This window comes from Micropterus salmoides, unplaced genomic scaffold, assembly GCF_014851395.1.
Source record: "Micropterus salmoides isolate LMB-PRFRI ecotype aquatic unplaced genomic scaffold, ASM1485139v1 Ms_hic_scaffold_19, whole genome shotgun sequence".
NCBI classification, from domain to species: Eukaryota; Metazoa; Chordata; class Actinopteri; order Centrarchiformes; family Centrarchidae; genus Micropterus; species Micropterus salmoides.
This window is the reverse complement of record NW_024041039.1, coordinates 23,521,642-23,537,361: the sequence shown is the minus strand read 5'-3', so window position 1 is coordinate 23,537,361 and position 15,720 is coordinate 23,521,642. Positions and strand designations below refer to the sequence as shown.

The 15,720-nt window shown below is 38.0% G+C and overlaps 1 protein-coding gene across 1 annotated transcript in view; it reads right to left on the bottom strand.

The window, feature by feature from the left end:
• The window catches only part of syt14a (synaptotagmin XIVa), a 32,685-nt gene extending 27,269 nt beyond the window's left edge, over positions 1–5,416 (bottom strand). Inside the window, exon 1 of the mRNA XM_038729828.1 lies at positions 5,374–5,416. The gene's annotated coding sequence lies outside the window, so the exon portion shown is untranslated. The remainder of the gene's footprint in view (positions 1–5,373) is intronic.
• Positions 5,417–15,720: the final 10,304 nt, after the last annotated feature.

Genomic DNA, 15,720 nt, shown 5'->3' with positions numbered 1-15,720 from the left:
TTGTTTTTGCAAATGATAATAAAATTGTCACATCACGCGTGGTGATGTGCACGAAATGTGGTCACTAACGACAATAGGGATCAGAACAGAGGCAAATAATGCGGTGCATTATTTGATGAAATGTCTTGTTTCTCAATGTTGCAGAGGAGGTTTGTATTCACAGTGTAGCATGCAGGCCGCACCCAGGATTGTTAAAAGGAACACTGCTTATAAACCTTTTCCCACAAAGTTTGTGACAGACAAAGCAAACGTGTGCAACACTCTCTGTATTCTCTCCAACACCAATAAGACGATGGTGACAGGGATTTGGATTGTGGGAGGCAGTGGAGAGGGAAAATGCACCACTGAAAAGGCTGTACAATAACAACAAGTTCTGCTGACTTAAAATGTGTTTGAAAATAATCAATAGCAATAATAATAATAGTTAAAATACAGACTTACTCCATTGTATTAATATTACACTTCCATAAAGTTGGGCAACTCATAAGAGAGAGATTTTTTATCCTGATTTTTAGACGCCAGTCTGGGCCAAGCTCCTAAAACACTAGATCCAACAACTCCCATAATGCAACCAATGGCCATCATTTAATTCAGAACCACGAAAGACATTATACAACTACTTTATCCCTCTGTGTAGTACACCTGATGATGTAGTATCATGTATGGACTTACAGTTACAGACCACCTTACTGTTAGTACTTCACAGTTAGGTGGTAAGCTGGAAATCAAGTGTTAAATAAGAAGAAGAATATGCTTACATAAAGTACTTGAGCCTCTACATTAGCAACATGTCCAATACATTCACTGAGGGTTCATGAAAGTAAGAAGAAGTAAGAAGTGATAAAAGAGAGAGCAAAGGGGAAAGGTACAACAGATTTGTTAGTGCAATTAGAAAGACTACATTGTTCGCTCCTCAATTTGCTGTTGAGCTCAGTTGCAGTGAAGAATTAAGCTTTCAACACGTTAATCACTATATGTGTAGTCCATTTTGTTCAATTAAACCAAATGACTGCTTTGGTACTGATGGAAGATAATGAGCTCATTTGGCAAGAAAGTGTACTCAGATGACATCTTGTTTTTCCCATCAATGATGATGATGATGCTTTCTGTTATTTAAAATGCCAATATAATGCCTGTAGCAATTAGCTGGACTCTGGTCTGTAACCAAGTCTTTATTATGTTTCTGGAAAGACTGGATGAAGTAAATGAGACATAACAGGAAACTTTGCTAAGTGTATTAGTAGTGTAGTAACACACACACACGCATGTATTCATGCTTAATTAGATCCAACTAACATACTTACAACTTACATATTTACAGCCAGACTCGTTCGCTCACCCATGAAGAACTAGATAAGAATTCTACACAACCTGCTGTGCTGTTATTTCCAACTTCCTGTACTTTTTGAGAGGTGTTTCAGGTTAAAAAAAACTACAAAAACAAACAAAATAAACCCAACATGTTTTGAGCAGATGTTGGTTCTCTCCGTTAAATATACCTGGGCTGTAATGAGCCGGTCTTATTGTGGGTAGCCCACAGTGTTTGGTCACGTGGTGAGGTGGGAGCAGCAGGCGTTCTCCCGTGGGAATGCCTGTCTGCTCACACTGTACCAGCTTTTCACTGTTGACTGAATTATTCACAGCCCAGATGGATCGGGATCCTGCTCGGTTTAATTCCCCCGACTGGTTCAAACAGGGAAAACAATATTCAATCACAGAAATCCACAGACAGTTTCTCTCTTTACTTTTGATTAATAAAAGTGTAGAAACACAGTGTAGGTGATGTCTAACTATTTCTCATTTTCCCGTTTGATTTTATGAAACAGAAGCTCACTGCTCTTTATCATTTCACTGCTCTTTTCAGCCTTTAGATTCTCACCTTACCTCATACTGTGGGGCAAGATCCTTCGTATTTGTTATTCAGACCTGCAGCCACTAAGTGGAACTAACTGGAAATGACCCTAAGTAAAAATACTTGATTATATAATTGACTATATTGAACAATAAGAAAGAAATATCACAGGACAATTTATAGTATATTTGTGAGCAAAGTAGAACCGAGAAAAATGCAGTTTTAGCTAATACGACCAAATCTACTGTATGCCATTAACATACTGAGAACAGCCCTTAGATAATGTGTGGGGGACTGAACGATGACTCACAGGAAGATTAAACAATAGCAGACTTTGTTACACAAGAAGCTCAGAGAACGATAATGTGGGGAAGCAACCATGTAATGGTTATAAAATGTACCACACACCTTTTCCACAACAACGGTCTCTTTGTTTGCTCTTTGCTCAGACAATCAATAAATGGAGATAAATGTTGACACTTTGCTTTCTTTTCATTAATTAACATTAAACAGAGTTTCACACAGACTGTGTTCAGAGGGCAGTCGTTGAGTGCAGTCAGGTTTGATAGATTTTCATCTGGTGCAACAACTGATTGCAATTAGACGCTCAGATGGAAGGCAGAAACTAGATATTAGTGATTAACAACTAGGCTGGATTGGATTGGAAACACCATGTTTTCTTAACTTATGCTAACATAGCTGAATGACAGGAAGAAGCATCATGCCTGAATTTGGAGGGCAATTACAATACCAATCACCTACCATGGTCTAAGGACACAATGACCCTTATTTGTATTTAACAAATAGAAGGAATGGAAGTCATAGAAAGTCATGGTGCGCAGTGCAAACAGAAGTCCTATCCAGCTTCTATTAGAAGCATTCATTCCTCATCTCTGGCTTGTGTGACCTTGACTGGATCTGACAGTCAAGGTCAGGTCTAGAAGAAAACTACACTGGCTACATATACTGTACATCTTGAACCAACAAAGAGCATGTTTATAATGTTAACATCATTATCCAGATGATCAAAGACACACCTACGCATGTTGCTTAAACAAAAAGCCCCTCTGACAGCTTGATTGATGATTGCCAAAAGATGATTTGTTTGAACGGTCTCAGCAATGACAGTGAGAGTGAGACAGGGATTTTATGGTAGGACACAGGACAAACTGAAAGAACTACATCGCCCACAATGCCTGAGAGCACTTATAGATCTCCCAGCTGGAGCAAGAGGACTTTGCTGGGGAAAGGACATCTGGGCTGCGCAGCTGACCCTGTTGCCATGGCGAATTAAATCAGGTACGTGGCTTAATAAATATATGGGATGGTTGATGACGCTGTGTTAGTAATGTTTAGGTGTTTTCAGCAGAGTTAATGAAGGTATTTGCACGTGAATATTTAACAAGGAAAAGCTACTGTACGGAAGTAGAAAACTAATATAAATTTCCTTTAGTCCCGTCTGCAGGTTGGAGTACTTTATTGTCACCGTTGACACTCTTGGTATTTTTGCCTGCTCATTGATGCCCATCTTTGTTGTCTTTGTTGCGTTCTGTCCACATAGAAACAGTTTCCATGTTGAATGTCAAAAAGCATGAAACCATCTCAAAACCACAAGGACACCCACACACTCCACAGGCATAAGCACTCTCACCAGCACTCCCACCCTACACACGCCTACACATGCTCAGACAACGCTCCGAAGCACAATACCTACACTGTGTAGCCACAAACCTGACCTGTCCACGCAAACACACACGCACACACACACCTCTAAAATTAATCTTTAACAATCACAAAAACAAATGAGATTACCCAAATTATGAAACACATGCACACACACTTACACAACCAGGCAATTTAGCGGGTTCGTACACTGTGATGAAGCAACCTCTGAATCTACGGGTGCTTTTTATTTGGTTTCCAAAAGAGTCATCTATTTCCATCTTATGAATACTTCAATGGCAATGAGAGGCACTGAGTGCTCTGACTGAACATGCAACATTATGATTATTCTAAATAGCCTCATTTGTTAAAAGCTGGTTAGAACTTTTAAGACTGCTGCACCATTGTGACCTTGAATATAAGCAGTCACACTAACTAAAAATCATGTCTACTCTCTTCAGTGAGAAGTAGTAGTTGTTGAAAAAAAAAATCTTTTCAGAATAACCCATATATTAAGGCTGGACGATATGGGCAAAAATGTTATCACGATAAAAAGTTAAATTTCTTTCGATATCGATAATTATCACGATAAATATCAAACATTTGTTTCAAATTTAAAGGCAGATTTTTGTTCCTCAGTGAAGGTTGAAGAGACCTGATGGTTAAATCTTCTTTATGGTCAACGCTTGAGGCCAAACAGTGGATCACTTCACAAATCTGAGGTAGAACATTCAAAACAATTATGATAAAATCTTTGTCAACAAATATGCATGAGTAAATTAAGTAAAAGCTTTTATCATTCCTTTTTCCTCAACAAAATAAAAATCTTAATAAAAAATGTCCTAGTTAGTGTATGATTCAAGTGAATAAAATCAAACATTTATTGAATATTTATTAAACACTAGTTATATTGTTATTGAAAAAAATTATATTGCGATAATTATTGTTATTGTTTTATTGTCCAGCCCTACCATATATTGGAGTGTGGTTTATCCTTTTTGGCCTTCTTTACAAAATTAATTAATATAAATCTGTTACCAAAACAGTCACACTTCAGATTGCAGCCTCATAATTACAGTGTAATTATATACACGGTATCAATAAACATTGCAAGAAGAGAAGACATAATAAATTACAGTGTCTGTACCTTCTTAACTATTATGGTATACAGTGATTGTTACTAGGTGACAGTACAGGAAAAATTGGTAAAAAAGGTTAGTAATGGTATCATTTAATATGAATCATTATTTCAGAAAAAGTACTTTGGAAAATTGCATGTGTTTTATGTTTTGTAAAAGACTATTGTTGAAGGACATATAGGCAAAACCAGGTTGTTCCATGACTGTACCATGTAATTCCATAGGTACTGGGTGATTAAGAAATACTTTCCATGTAACTTATTTCTATGTCCCTCCTTAACACACATTTATTACCTACTTATTACCTGTACTTCTTACCTTGTATGTATATATTTCATATGTACAAAATTTTATACTGTAATTTGCTAGCTGTACAGCATAGACAAACTAACAAATATCAGTACACGGAAAAAAGCAATGTTCCATGCCTATAAGCTCCTTTCTTTTAATTGGTCTGAGAATGTGACATTTGAAATTAAATTTAGGTGAAGTTAATTTAAACATTTTCAGTTGACAAACAAACAATAAACACACAAGGCTAAAACAAACTACAACTGTGAAGACAGCAGCACCTCAACAGTGGAACAAGGATGAGCTTTAAAGTGTTAACAATGACAGTTTCACAGTGATAAATGGTGATGAAGGAGGTGGACTTGGGGGGGAGGGGGGGATGCAGTGTGGGGTCCAAGGTCAACCTCTTAGAGCTCTGATCTGCCCTACCTTTTCTGATGCAGATCAGCTCATGCACTCCACAGTTACGCTCGCCACCTGGAAAGACAATGCAGTTTCAATGAGCCACACTGTGATGGAGCGAGCGAAAGACAAAACACACGTCATGGAAACACACTGAAGTATGTGAATTTAGACAAATTCCCAGAAAAGGATGAGAATAACACATATATATAGGACACTGACAGAGACTGGATGGTAACAGTCTGACGTGGGTGTTTAGTGTACAACCTGCATAAGTTTAAAATACACTGGTTAAACTAACAAACGCTTGTATGTTTCTTGCACTACAGATATTAAAGACTTATTTGCTGTCTAAAATATAGTAACACTTTATAGTTATTGTCTATTAGTAAATATACTAATAGACAATAACTATAAAGTGTGTAATCTCCAGCTTGATTTATGGGCAGAGCAGCTCTTCATGATGGAAGGCTGCTTTGGTTTTCGCTGCAAATACTGTGATAAGCCTATTAAGAGGCTGAGTATGTGCTATGTGTTTATGTATTTAGACCACGCTTTACACTTAACTTTAGTTAGCTTTATATTTAGCACAACACAGTTGATTTAAGCCCTCCTCTTCCTCAGAAAAAGAAACTAAAGTGGGGAAAGATGGGCCATTAAAGGAATAGTTCGAAATGCTTTTTTGCTGAGAATTAGATGAGAAAAGTAATACCACTCTCTTGTTCGTTCGTTAAATATGAAGCAGCTGTTTCACTCTGCCTTCAGTCTTTGTCCTAAGCTTAGCTTACTGTCTCCTGATTGTAACTTCTTATTGAAAGGCAGATAATGAATAGCATTGATCTCGATCTTCTCATCTAACTCTGCAAGAAAGCAATCTATTTCCCAAAATGTTAAAAAAGTTTAACCCATCAGCTGAATCTAATCAATAGTTGTATTTAATGTAGCAAGATTTAGTTCATGTTTATAGTAAGATAATAGCTAGTTTTTATATACAGTCTATGTAGCTAGTTAGATTCTTGCATCACAGTGTGCAGTTAGCTAACCTGACCAACACTTGCACTAGCTACCATAACCAATGTCAACATTTACCTCAAAGTTCTTCAAGTTTAATGGCATACAAATCTTTGGTTTTTAAATTTACAGTTAAAGCTACCAACACCGTATTGGTACACTTCCTGATTACAATTAACAGTAACTAGCTGAACTACAAAACATGGCTAGCTTGATTGCTGCAAGGTTGTTCCTTGGTTAACTTGGTTAACACACAACATGTTAGACGGTGCATCAGTGACTGGTGTAAAAATCAGCAGCATAGCCTAAATGAGAATATTACATTAAAAGAAAGTATAACTGCAAATAATTATTTCATATACTGTATTTTTCACATGTGAAACAATGGGAGACTGACTTAACAAACCGATTATCTACAAAGGATCCAAAAAGCCACAAGGTAACTTTCTGTATACTCCAAAATAATCATAGTTGAATCAACAAACATTCATGACGGTAGGATTATAAAATAAAACTCGGTGTACCTAATAAACTGGCAACTATGTATTAAGGCTTCGCAGAAACATGCCAAAATTGTATATTTAAAGAGTAGTGGAGTGCAAATACCATACCCACCAACAATAACCCAGACAAGCTCTCTTCCACATTTAAACCAATATGTAAATAGTCTACATTAGACTTACAATTAATTTGAGCTACTTACACATCCTTCCTTTCAGCTACTGGTCTTCATTGTGTTGTATATACTATTAGGTGAAACTTTACAATGTAATGTAATGTAATGTAACGCAATACAACAGCCGTGCCATGAATTCTACTTTCATGAATTTTTGTAAATGTGTTAATTCAATAATTTGTTTATTTACACACATGAGGGGTGACTGTGAGAAACACCTCTGAATATAATGCTCAGTGCCACACCACCTCCGCCACCACCACCAACTATGACCCTAATGCTAAAACATAAAATTGAATTTACACCTCCATGACAGCGTAAAAAAAAACAACTCAACATTATAGGCAACATAAACTAGGAATTTATGACTGAGCTGGTGTGGACTGCATTTATTACATTAGATTGTATAGGTTCTTTCTGTGGTGTTACTTTTGTTATTAGGGAGATTGCTTGTCACCACACACATTCACACGGTGTTGCCTAGTGGTGGTCACACGTATCAGGAACCGCTGAAATGTTTCTGGGGATTAACCCCTGATTCCTGATGGTGAGGAACACAATGTCCAAACCATTGTAATTGGAGGAAGGAGGAGTTTAGGTGTTGGGCCATCCTACAGGTCTAAGGAATGGTTTGGGATTTATACAGATATATCATTTGGACACGGTAGTGCCGCATTAATCTTGAGAAGCTGCAGAGCTGCAGTCTCTTTTCAGTTAACTGACCCTGTCAATTTCCAGCTAAACTGAGGCGCTCTCTCTCTCTCTCTCGCCTGTCCTTCACCGGTCCTGTGCAGAGTTTTACGTGCATTACTGCTGCCAACAACTGCATGCACATCACGGTTCCTTGCAGGTCTATTTCAAGTAGCCAGCTATTTAAAAAGGATAAATAAAATATTCTTTATGTGGTTCATCAACTCTGATAAATTTTCCGAAAGTCTTGTGAGGATCGGACAACTCGGCACAACACCAGTGAGGCTGGGGCTCCGTCTCTTCAGCAAGTGTTCCTCCACTGCACACATACACGATACACTTACACATGCGCACTGATGCCCCAGGGTTAGGGTTACAATTTTGGATTTATTCACACACTTCAAAAACATTTATTGAAAGTTTTATTCTTTTTACATATTTATTTACAGCATCAAACGTTGAAATGTATATTGTAATTGGCTGTATATTAACTTGTTGGGAGAAAAGTGACGTTGAGCACCCCCATTTAGCCAAAATGGCATGATCCTTGTTTCGCTGCGAAGCTTCGACTGTAAGATTGACAGTCGAATCAGGCTCTGCCCATCGAAGCGTTGAATCTTCGACTATTCGGGGTCAGCCCTACCACCAAGTAGTAGTAAATGTGACAATTTCATTTAGGTTTATTGAAACTTGTCCAATAAACTTTGGTCCTCTGAAATTGGCAAATGTCAAATGGCTATAATTACTATGTGCTTCACTTAACACATCTGAAAATACCCACAAATTTAAGGAATTTTGCAGTCTATATTTAATCATTTTAAATTCTGTACTGGGGTACAAAATAACAGAAATCATGCCTGTCCAAATATGTATGTACCTAACTGTAGGAGTCTACACTCACTTCTGTAATTGCAACCTCGTGAAAATGTTTGGAAAGCATCGCCTTTTAATGTGTCTTTAATCTGTGTCGTTCAATGTCTTAACCCTAACACTGTTTAATCTTTCTTGATCCCTCCCAGTTCTCTCTGACATGCTCAACTCAACTCAAGACCCGGTCTCCTCTGGGGCCTATGACATAGTCTGCTTTTGACAGTGATGGAGCCCTCACCAAAAACGAACGAGTTTCCAGATCTATGGTCCAGATCTCCTTTTCTTCCTACATTTGCGGTGGAAGAATGCAATGGCTATTTTGAACACTTGTATGCCTTTCCTGGCCTGCTATTTACCATCTTTCTCTCCCTGTAGGAGGTGAAATGAATATCTTTGAAGACGCCTCGCCTTTGAATTAATATGTAATAAAATGTTTAGCTGAATGCAAGTGGTTGCCTTTTTATGATTATTTTGCACTATTGACCAAACTTCTTTCTTCAGCTTCTGGCACTCATTGTTGTGCATGTTAATGTGAATATGTCTTAACATAAGATAGCATTAGGATTTGAGTAATTATGACAATAGAAGCATGAGAAAAATCTAAATGTATACATACTGTGAATTTATTCTACCTTATGGGAGCAGTCCCCTTTCCCTCCAAAATTAAGCACACACAAAGAACCCTAATTCAATTTAATCCATTTGTCAAAATATTTGGACAGTACATGCTATCACAACATTAAGATTGATATATCAATAATATATATTATTGATATATAAATCTTTATGTAAAATTTGGCCTGTGGATATTTATATATGTTTAAATATCCAAATTTTTTTCAAGCCATTACATGGCAGCCCACAGCAAAGTCGAATTACTTAAAGTCCTTGTATACTTGTGTTCCTGTTTAGCTCAGTTGGTTTTTCCGTTATTAAACAAATTGATTATGAGGACACTTTTACACATTCTCACAATAACGCATGTGCTGCAGTGTGTGTGCTTCCCGGCGTTTGATCCGCATTCATAAAGCTATGGACGCTTATTTTCATTTCCCTGAGGAAATTCAGGGGAATCCAATCACGCATTTACTGACGGCTTTTTCAGAGGTGTGTCAAGCATGCCAGAGTCTCTTTTACATATCCTTCAGAACTCTTCAAAGTAAAAGCTCTCAATCAACTCAACATAAAGCATTACTGCAAAAAACGTTCTCACGCTTTTATTTTGGAGGCACAATTACTTAAGAGGAAGTGATTGTGTGAGTAACTGTATCTATCATGACTGAGATCTATTTCAGCAACAGCCGATATCAATTTATTTATTTCTGCTATCAAAGTAATCTGCCCGTGGGTCAGATATTATTGCTGGCGTGCCGGTTCTAGCCAACTCTCTTATTCAACAACGCTGAGAAAACCCACAGCATAATAAAATGTTGTGTCCTCGGTTGTGAATCTTTGTTTCATTGTTTGTTGAGTTTGCTTATCGTCATTAGGAGCTTTACCAGACTGTAGAGATAAAGGCCCAAGTTACTTTACAACATACTCAGATGCCATTTGAATGCAACCCACGGGCTTGACATTGAAGCTGCTTGAGTAAAATGCAGATGGAAAAGGGATTGTCGTCGTGTGAGCTGACTCCACAAAGCATTATTCTAAAGCCGGCACAGCTCAGTAATCCTCAACAATCGGCCAATTCTCAATTCAGGGGGTGGCCTCAAATCTCAGCACAATTTTTGGCAACATCCATTGTATCACCGTTTCATTTGATGATTATATGAACAACCAAACACAAGTCTTGACTGATGAATTTTGGAGAGATTGAAGTGCTTTGAATATTGTCCAAAATATAAAGAGATCCATTAACAGAACTGAACAGGCTAATTACCTAATTAACTTCAGATCTGGTTGAGTAAGAAGAATATATTGTATTTGATATATATTTCATGTTTGTACTATATGTAGACATTTAATTTAAGAATCCCTTTTTTTCTGTATTACTGTATTTCAGAGCCCAGCATCAAGAACAATGTCTCCTCACTGAGGTCCTCAGCCACTCTGAATTTGTATCAAGCACTGTGTCAGCTCAGCGGCCTGGACCTGCCAAGAGGCAGCTGCAGGGCCGCGAGTGTCCAACAGAGCATCAGTATGATGAGGTAGATACCTAGACACTGTTATTCCGAGGATCTCCACAAAGAGCTCACCATGGTTTTCTTCAGCAGACGGGCTTCCAGACATTGACAGTAATTCAGGACTATTACTCACATTTGTGATAGCCTCCCAGTCTCTGAGCTCTGTGGCTGCCTTTGGGATCTGCCTACAGGTTGAGGTCTCAAATAGCGCTGGCTGTCTTCAACTGTGACACTTGTAAGATTTGTACAGCTCTGCTACAGAAGGCAGAACGTACAGAAACTAATGGGGTCAATGGTCGCACTGACCTTCGCCTCACGTCATCTTTCATAGTGAGCTAACATTTGAACTACATAACGACATAGCCATAAAGGAATCAGGGTTGTAGGGATTGAGAAAATGCATTGTTCATTACTGGGTGTATAGAAACACACATGAAGTCAATCTGTTTTATCTTATAAAGCTTTTATCAAACCGAAATAATTTTAATTGGCAGCAGAGAACCACAAACACAATTAACATGAATAAAAATTACGAAAAATTTTTCACCATCTGCAAACAAAAGAACTAAATTCATACAGGAGCAAACAAAACTGAAACATTGTTGGTATTTAAATAATCTAACCCTAATGAGAATTAATGTACTGCATTGTTCTTGTTGACATTTTCATCCTGGATTGCTTGAGGAAAGATGGGAGCTTTGTATGTCCAACATACAAAGCCTGTTTCACAAAAGGCGGAGACAAGAGAATTAGCCTATGGCTGCAACAATTGGTTAATTAATAATAACACGATCGAAAGAAAGAAAAGTAAGCTGTTGTGAAAATTGTATTTTAGGCCAAAAAAACTCAAATTCGTTGGTTATAGCTTCTGAAATGCAAAGTTTACACAAACTTTTAAGGGGAAAACATTTTAAAACATTATGCAGACTGAAAAAAAAAAGCTATCAAGAAAAACTTCTGCAGATAAACTGATATTGTAAATAATTATGACTAGCAGCCTTAAAAAGAGAACAAGTCAAAGTCCTGATGCTACTGGGTGGATCTACGATCACTGACTAATGACCAGATCCTGCAGAACTAGAAGTTTTTATTACCATATGAGTTTAACTGTAAAGTAATGCTTCCAGTTCTGACTAAGAAGACAATACCTTTATCTTGACAAAACTGCTTTCTCTACTTACAGTTATTGCCATGTACACTACTACTGTTACTGTAACATAAAACTAGGGCTGGACAATATGGTCAGAAATGTTATCACGACAAAAAGATGCATGTCTTTTGATATCAATAAATTATCACAATATGTTTCAAATCCTTATTTCTTTTGAGTGTAAAGCCTGAGTTTTGAGCCTGAGTGAAATTTGAAGAAACCTGATGGTTAATTGTGGTTTAAACTCTTCTTTATAGCCAAACAGGATCACTTAACAAATCTAAGGCAGAACATTCAAAACAATTATGATAAAATCTTAGTCAACAAATATGCAGGAGTAAAATGAAATAATAATAAAAAATAATTTTTCCTCAACAAAATATATAATGAAAAAATGCAGTCCTGTCCTGTGTGTGATTCAAGTGAATAAAATCAAACATTTATTGAATATTTATTGAACATTTGTTATATTGTTATTGAAAAAAATATATCATTATAATTATTTTTATTGTTTTATTGTCCAGCCCTAGATATAACTGAGCAGTGTTTAAGGTAAGCATCCAGTACTAAAAGCACAACAGCATCATTTATTTCACATGTATAATGAAGTAACCCACTGCTGCTCAAAAGCCTCAGTAAATATTCTCAATTATTCATGACCACAGGTAAACAGGCAAACCTCAGTAAGACATAAAACTATGTGTGGCCACGTTACCACATGTAAACACAGCCGTTGAAGGAAGTTGTATGACAAGGCTGTCTGAAAATCTTTCCTGCCAAACCGGGAGCTGAAAGCCCAGTTGCTGTCCAGCAGATCGATACAGCAGCTGTGTGTGGGAGGAAGCTCCCTGTGCTCTTTCACTCCTCTTTCACTCACCACACATACTTGTCAAAAATAAATTTTTCTTGCATGTGCTCTTGAATACGGTACTCGGTGCTGGTTGCTCATATCACACCACAAGCAATCTCTCTCCAATCTTTAAAATATTATAGGGATCCAAGTTTCTTTTAAACAGCACCCAAATTTTCTATGTAGCCTTCACTACCAAAGACGCCACTGTTTTCCACTACTGACCTCACCAAGACAAAACAAGAAGCGTTTTCACTCCCTTGCCTTAATTACTTAATATGTTAAACAATGTATATCTAAACATGCTTGCTACTGTTAATTAAATAAACAAATTTTATTATATTAATGGGAAAATATTTGTGCATTAAGATACACGTAATAAACACATGGCAGACGTGAATACAAACAGACAACCAAATTATTCATTAATACCTAATGTAGGCAGCAAGTTGTTCCATCATTTAATCAACTCAGTCCTTAGATGGACTCCTCCGAACACAGTAGATAAGAGAGGTCTGGGTCTACTTCTGCATGTGTGAAAAAGTTGAAAAAGTTGTGTATGCTAAAGCCTTTTGTGGCTCCATAGGAAGCAGTGTGACCTCTGATGCCTCAAGTGATGTCACTTGAGGCAGCATCGGTTAGGCCTATAAGGGCTTCCACATTGAGACAAAACAAATCTGGGGGGTTAGAAGGAAGTGAGCTTACTGGACCTCGGTAGCCCGCTCCTCATCTACAGTATGCTTGAGGCTAGCAGATGAAGGCTACATTAGCAACTGCTAGCATGACACACCCAAATCTCTGACAAGTGAGTTAAAACATGAATGACTCAAACATGCAGTAGAAACAGCCCAAAAGCCCACAAATACTGAAAGGCCTGACATTTTTCATGAAGCTGCAACGATTAGTCAATTATTTGATTTGTCGATTAAAAGAATATTATTAACATTTTTCAAGCACAAATACCATTCACTGGTTTCAGCTTCGCAAATGTGAAGATTTGCTGCTTTTCATTTTCATAGATGGTTGTAAATTAAATAGCTTTTGGTTTTGAACTTTAAAGGGTCAAAATGAAAGTGTGTCTATAGTAAACTCTTCAACAGCTTGATGTCAAACAAATAACTTGACATGTGATGCTTTGATGGACAAGATCAGCTTCAAACAACATCTGCCTCATGTTAAGGCTAAACAAACCAACAGCTCGACAGAAATAATCTACTAAAGTTTCCTCAGCATCAACTCAATGTTACATTAACGCAAACAGGGCAAAACAAAACTTTTCGCCAACCTTAAATTCTATATTGCAGGACACTGGAGACTGTGCTGGTTTAATATTTTCACAAGTTTACACCTGCCTAAGATAGAGTGCTGATGATACAGAAAGTATCAGGTGTCGTAACTGTGGTTAAAAAAATCCTGCACACTGTGTATAATAAAGTATCTGTGCACTTCGTGTCTGCCTCTGACGCTTTTGAGACTACACTGAAAGGAGAGCACTTGCTCTTAAAACCTAGTGAGTGCATGGAGAGGTCTTCGCAAGTGTGACAGAAATCAATTTGAAGTGCCAGCTGTGATTAGTGTGTAGAATTTCTGAGTTCTTGTTTCTCAACCTCTGAAAGCTAAATCAAGGTGGAGTTTGGGGCCTCACAGTCTTCCCTCATGCAGACGTCTGGGGCACGGCTGGCAGGCATTTTAAGGATTTGTCCCAGTTTCTTCAAGGAATCTCCTCTATCTGCCCCCTCTAATCAGGTTGCTGAAGCTAACACGCCTGGGATCGGGAGAGAAGGATGGCCTGAGGCTGTGACGCACAAAGGTGGGCTGAAGAAATTGACCTGACAGAGATATTTGGTTGTTTGAGGTCAGTGGAGAGAACATGGACTGTAAGAAAGGAACTTAGGGAAACAAACTTGTGGCTAGGGTTAGTGTGTTAGTATTCGAGACCGGTCTTAAGACCACGTATTGATGGTCTTGGTCTTGTCTCGGACTTGACCGCATTTGTACTCGGTCTTGTCTCGGTCTCGGACATTGAGGACTCTGGATTTTATTTCAATACCAGTCAAGACCATAGCTTTGGGAATATCAATACATTTCTTGTGCATTGTCAGATTTATTTGTTAACATCCTAACTTTGATTGGATGTAAAACGTATTTCTTTAAATGCAACCAATAACCCTAATTAAAAATGTGTTGTAACTGTTAACGACTGTCCCCCTGGTAAACATGGAAAAGGAGCGTTGAAGTTGATTTCAGCTCTTAGTGTTTGTATGTGGGTGTTTTAATGGGAATGTGTATCTTTCAGATCAATTTGAGAAGTACCTCGTTCCACATTTTATTGTGTGTCATGTAGTGGGGAACCGGTCTTGGTCTTGACTTGGTCTCGGGTTGGGCGGTCTTGACAACAACACTAGCTAGGGTTGTTCTGATTGGCGATTACATCACTTATCGATGATTGAAGGGATGATCAGCTATTGGTTTTTCAAAGCGCCGATCGTAAGGTAATTTTAACTCACTATCAGACATAAAAGCAATCTCTATTTGCACCCCACTGCAGTGTTTCCCATTCATTGATTTATTTGTGGCGACATGACATGCCACAATATCAACGCTGACCGCCACATACTATAAATCCTACTATTTAATATGAGTAAAATCAATATTCATTGTAGAGCAGCGCACAGTGCATAGATTCACTCAGCACCTCCGCTTGCTCCCTCCCTCTCTCTCTCACACAAACACATTGAAAGGGAGACGTGTGCTTATAGAAAAACTAATGCACTGAAGTTATCTCTGAGAACACAACGCTGTCAAAGTCAGAGACGGATATGTTAAAGCTGACACACTGTACAACTGCTATCGATTGTACCCTCCTTCTCCCCGGCGCGCGTGTGAGGCTCCATAGTTACACGGTAATTATGTGGGAAACACTGTAGTGTGCATTTACAGATGTTTCTGCTGGTTTCTCTTAAAGTTAATAAGCCTGTTTCAGTGTTCAGTTCAGTTTAGT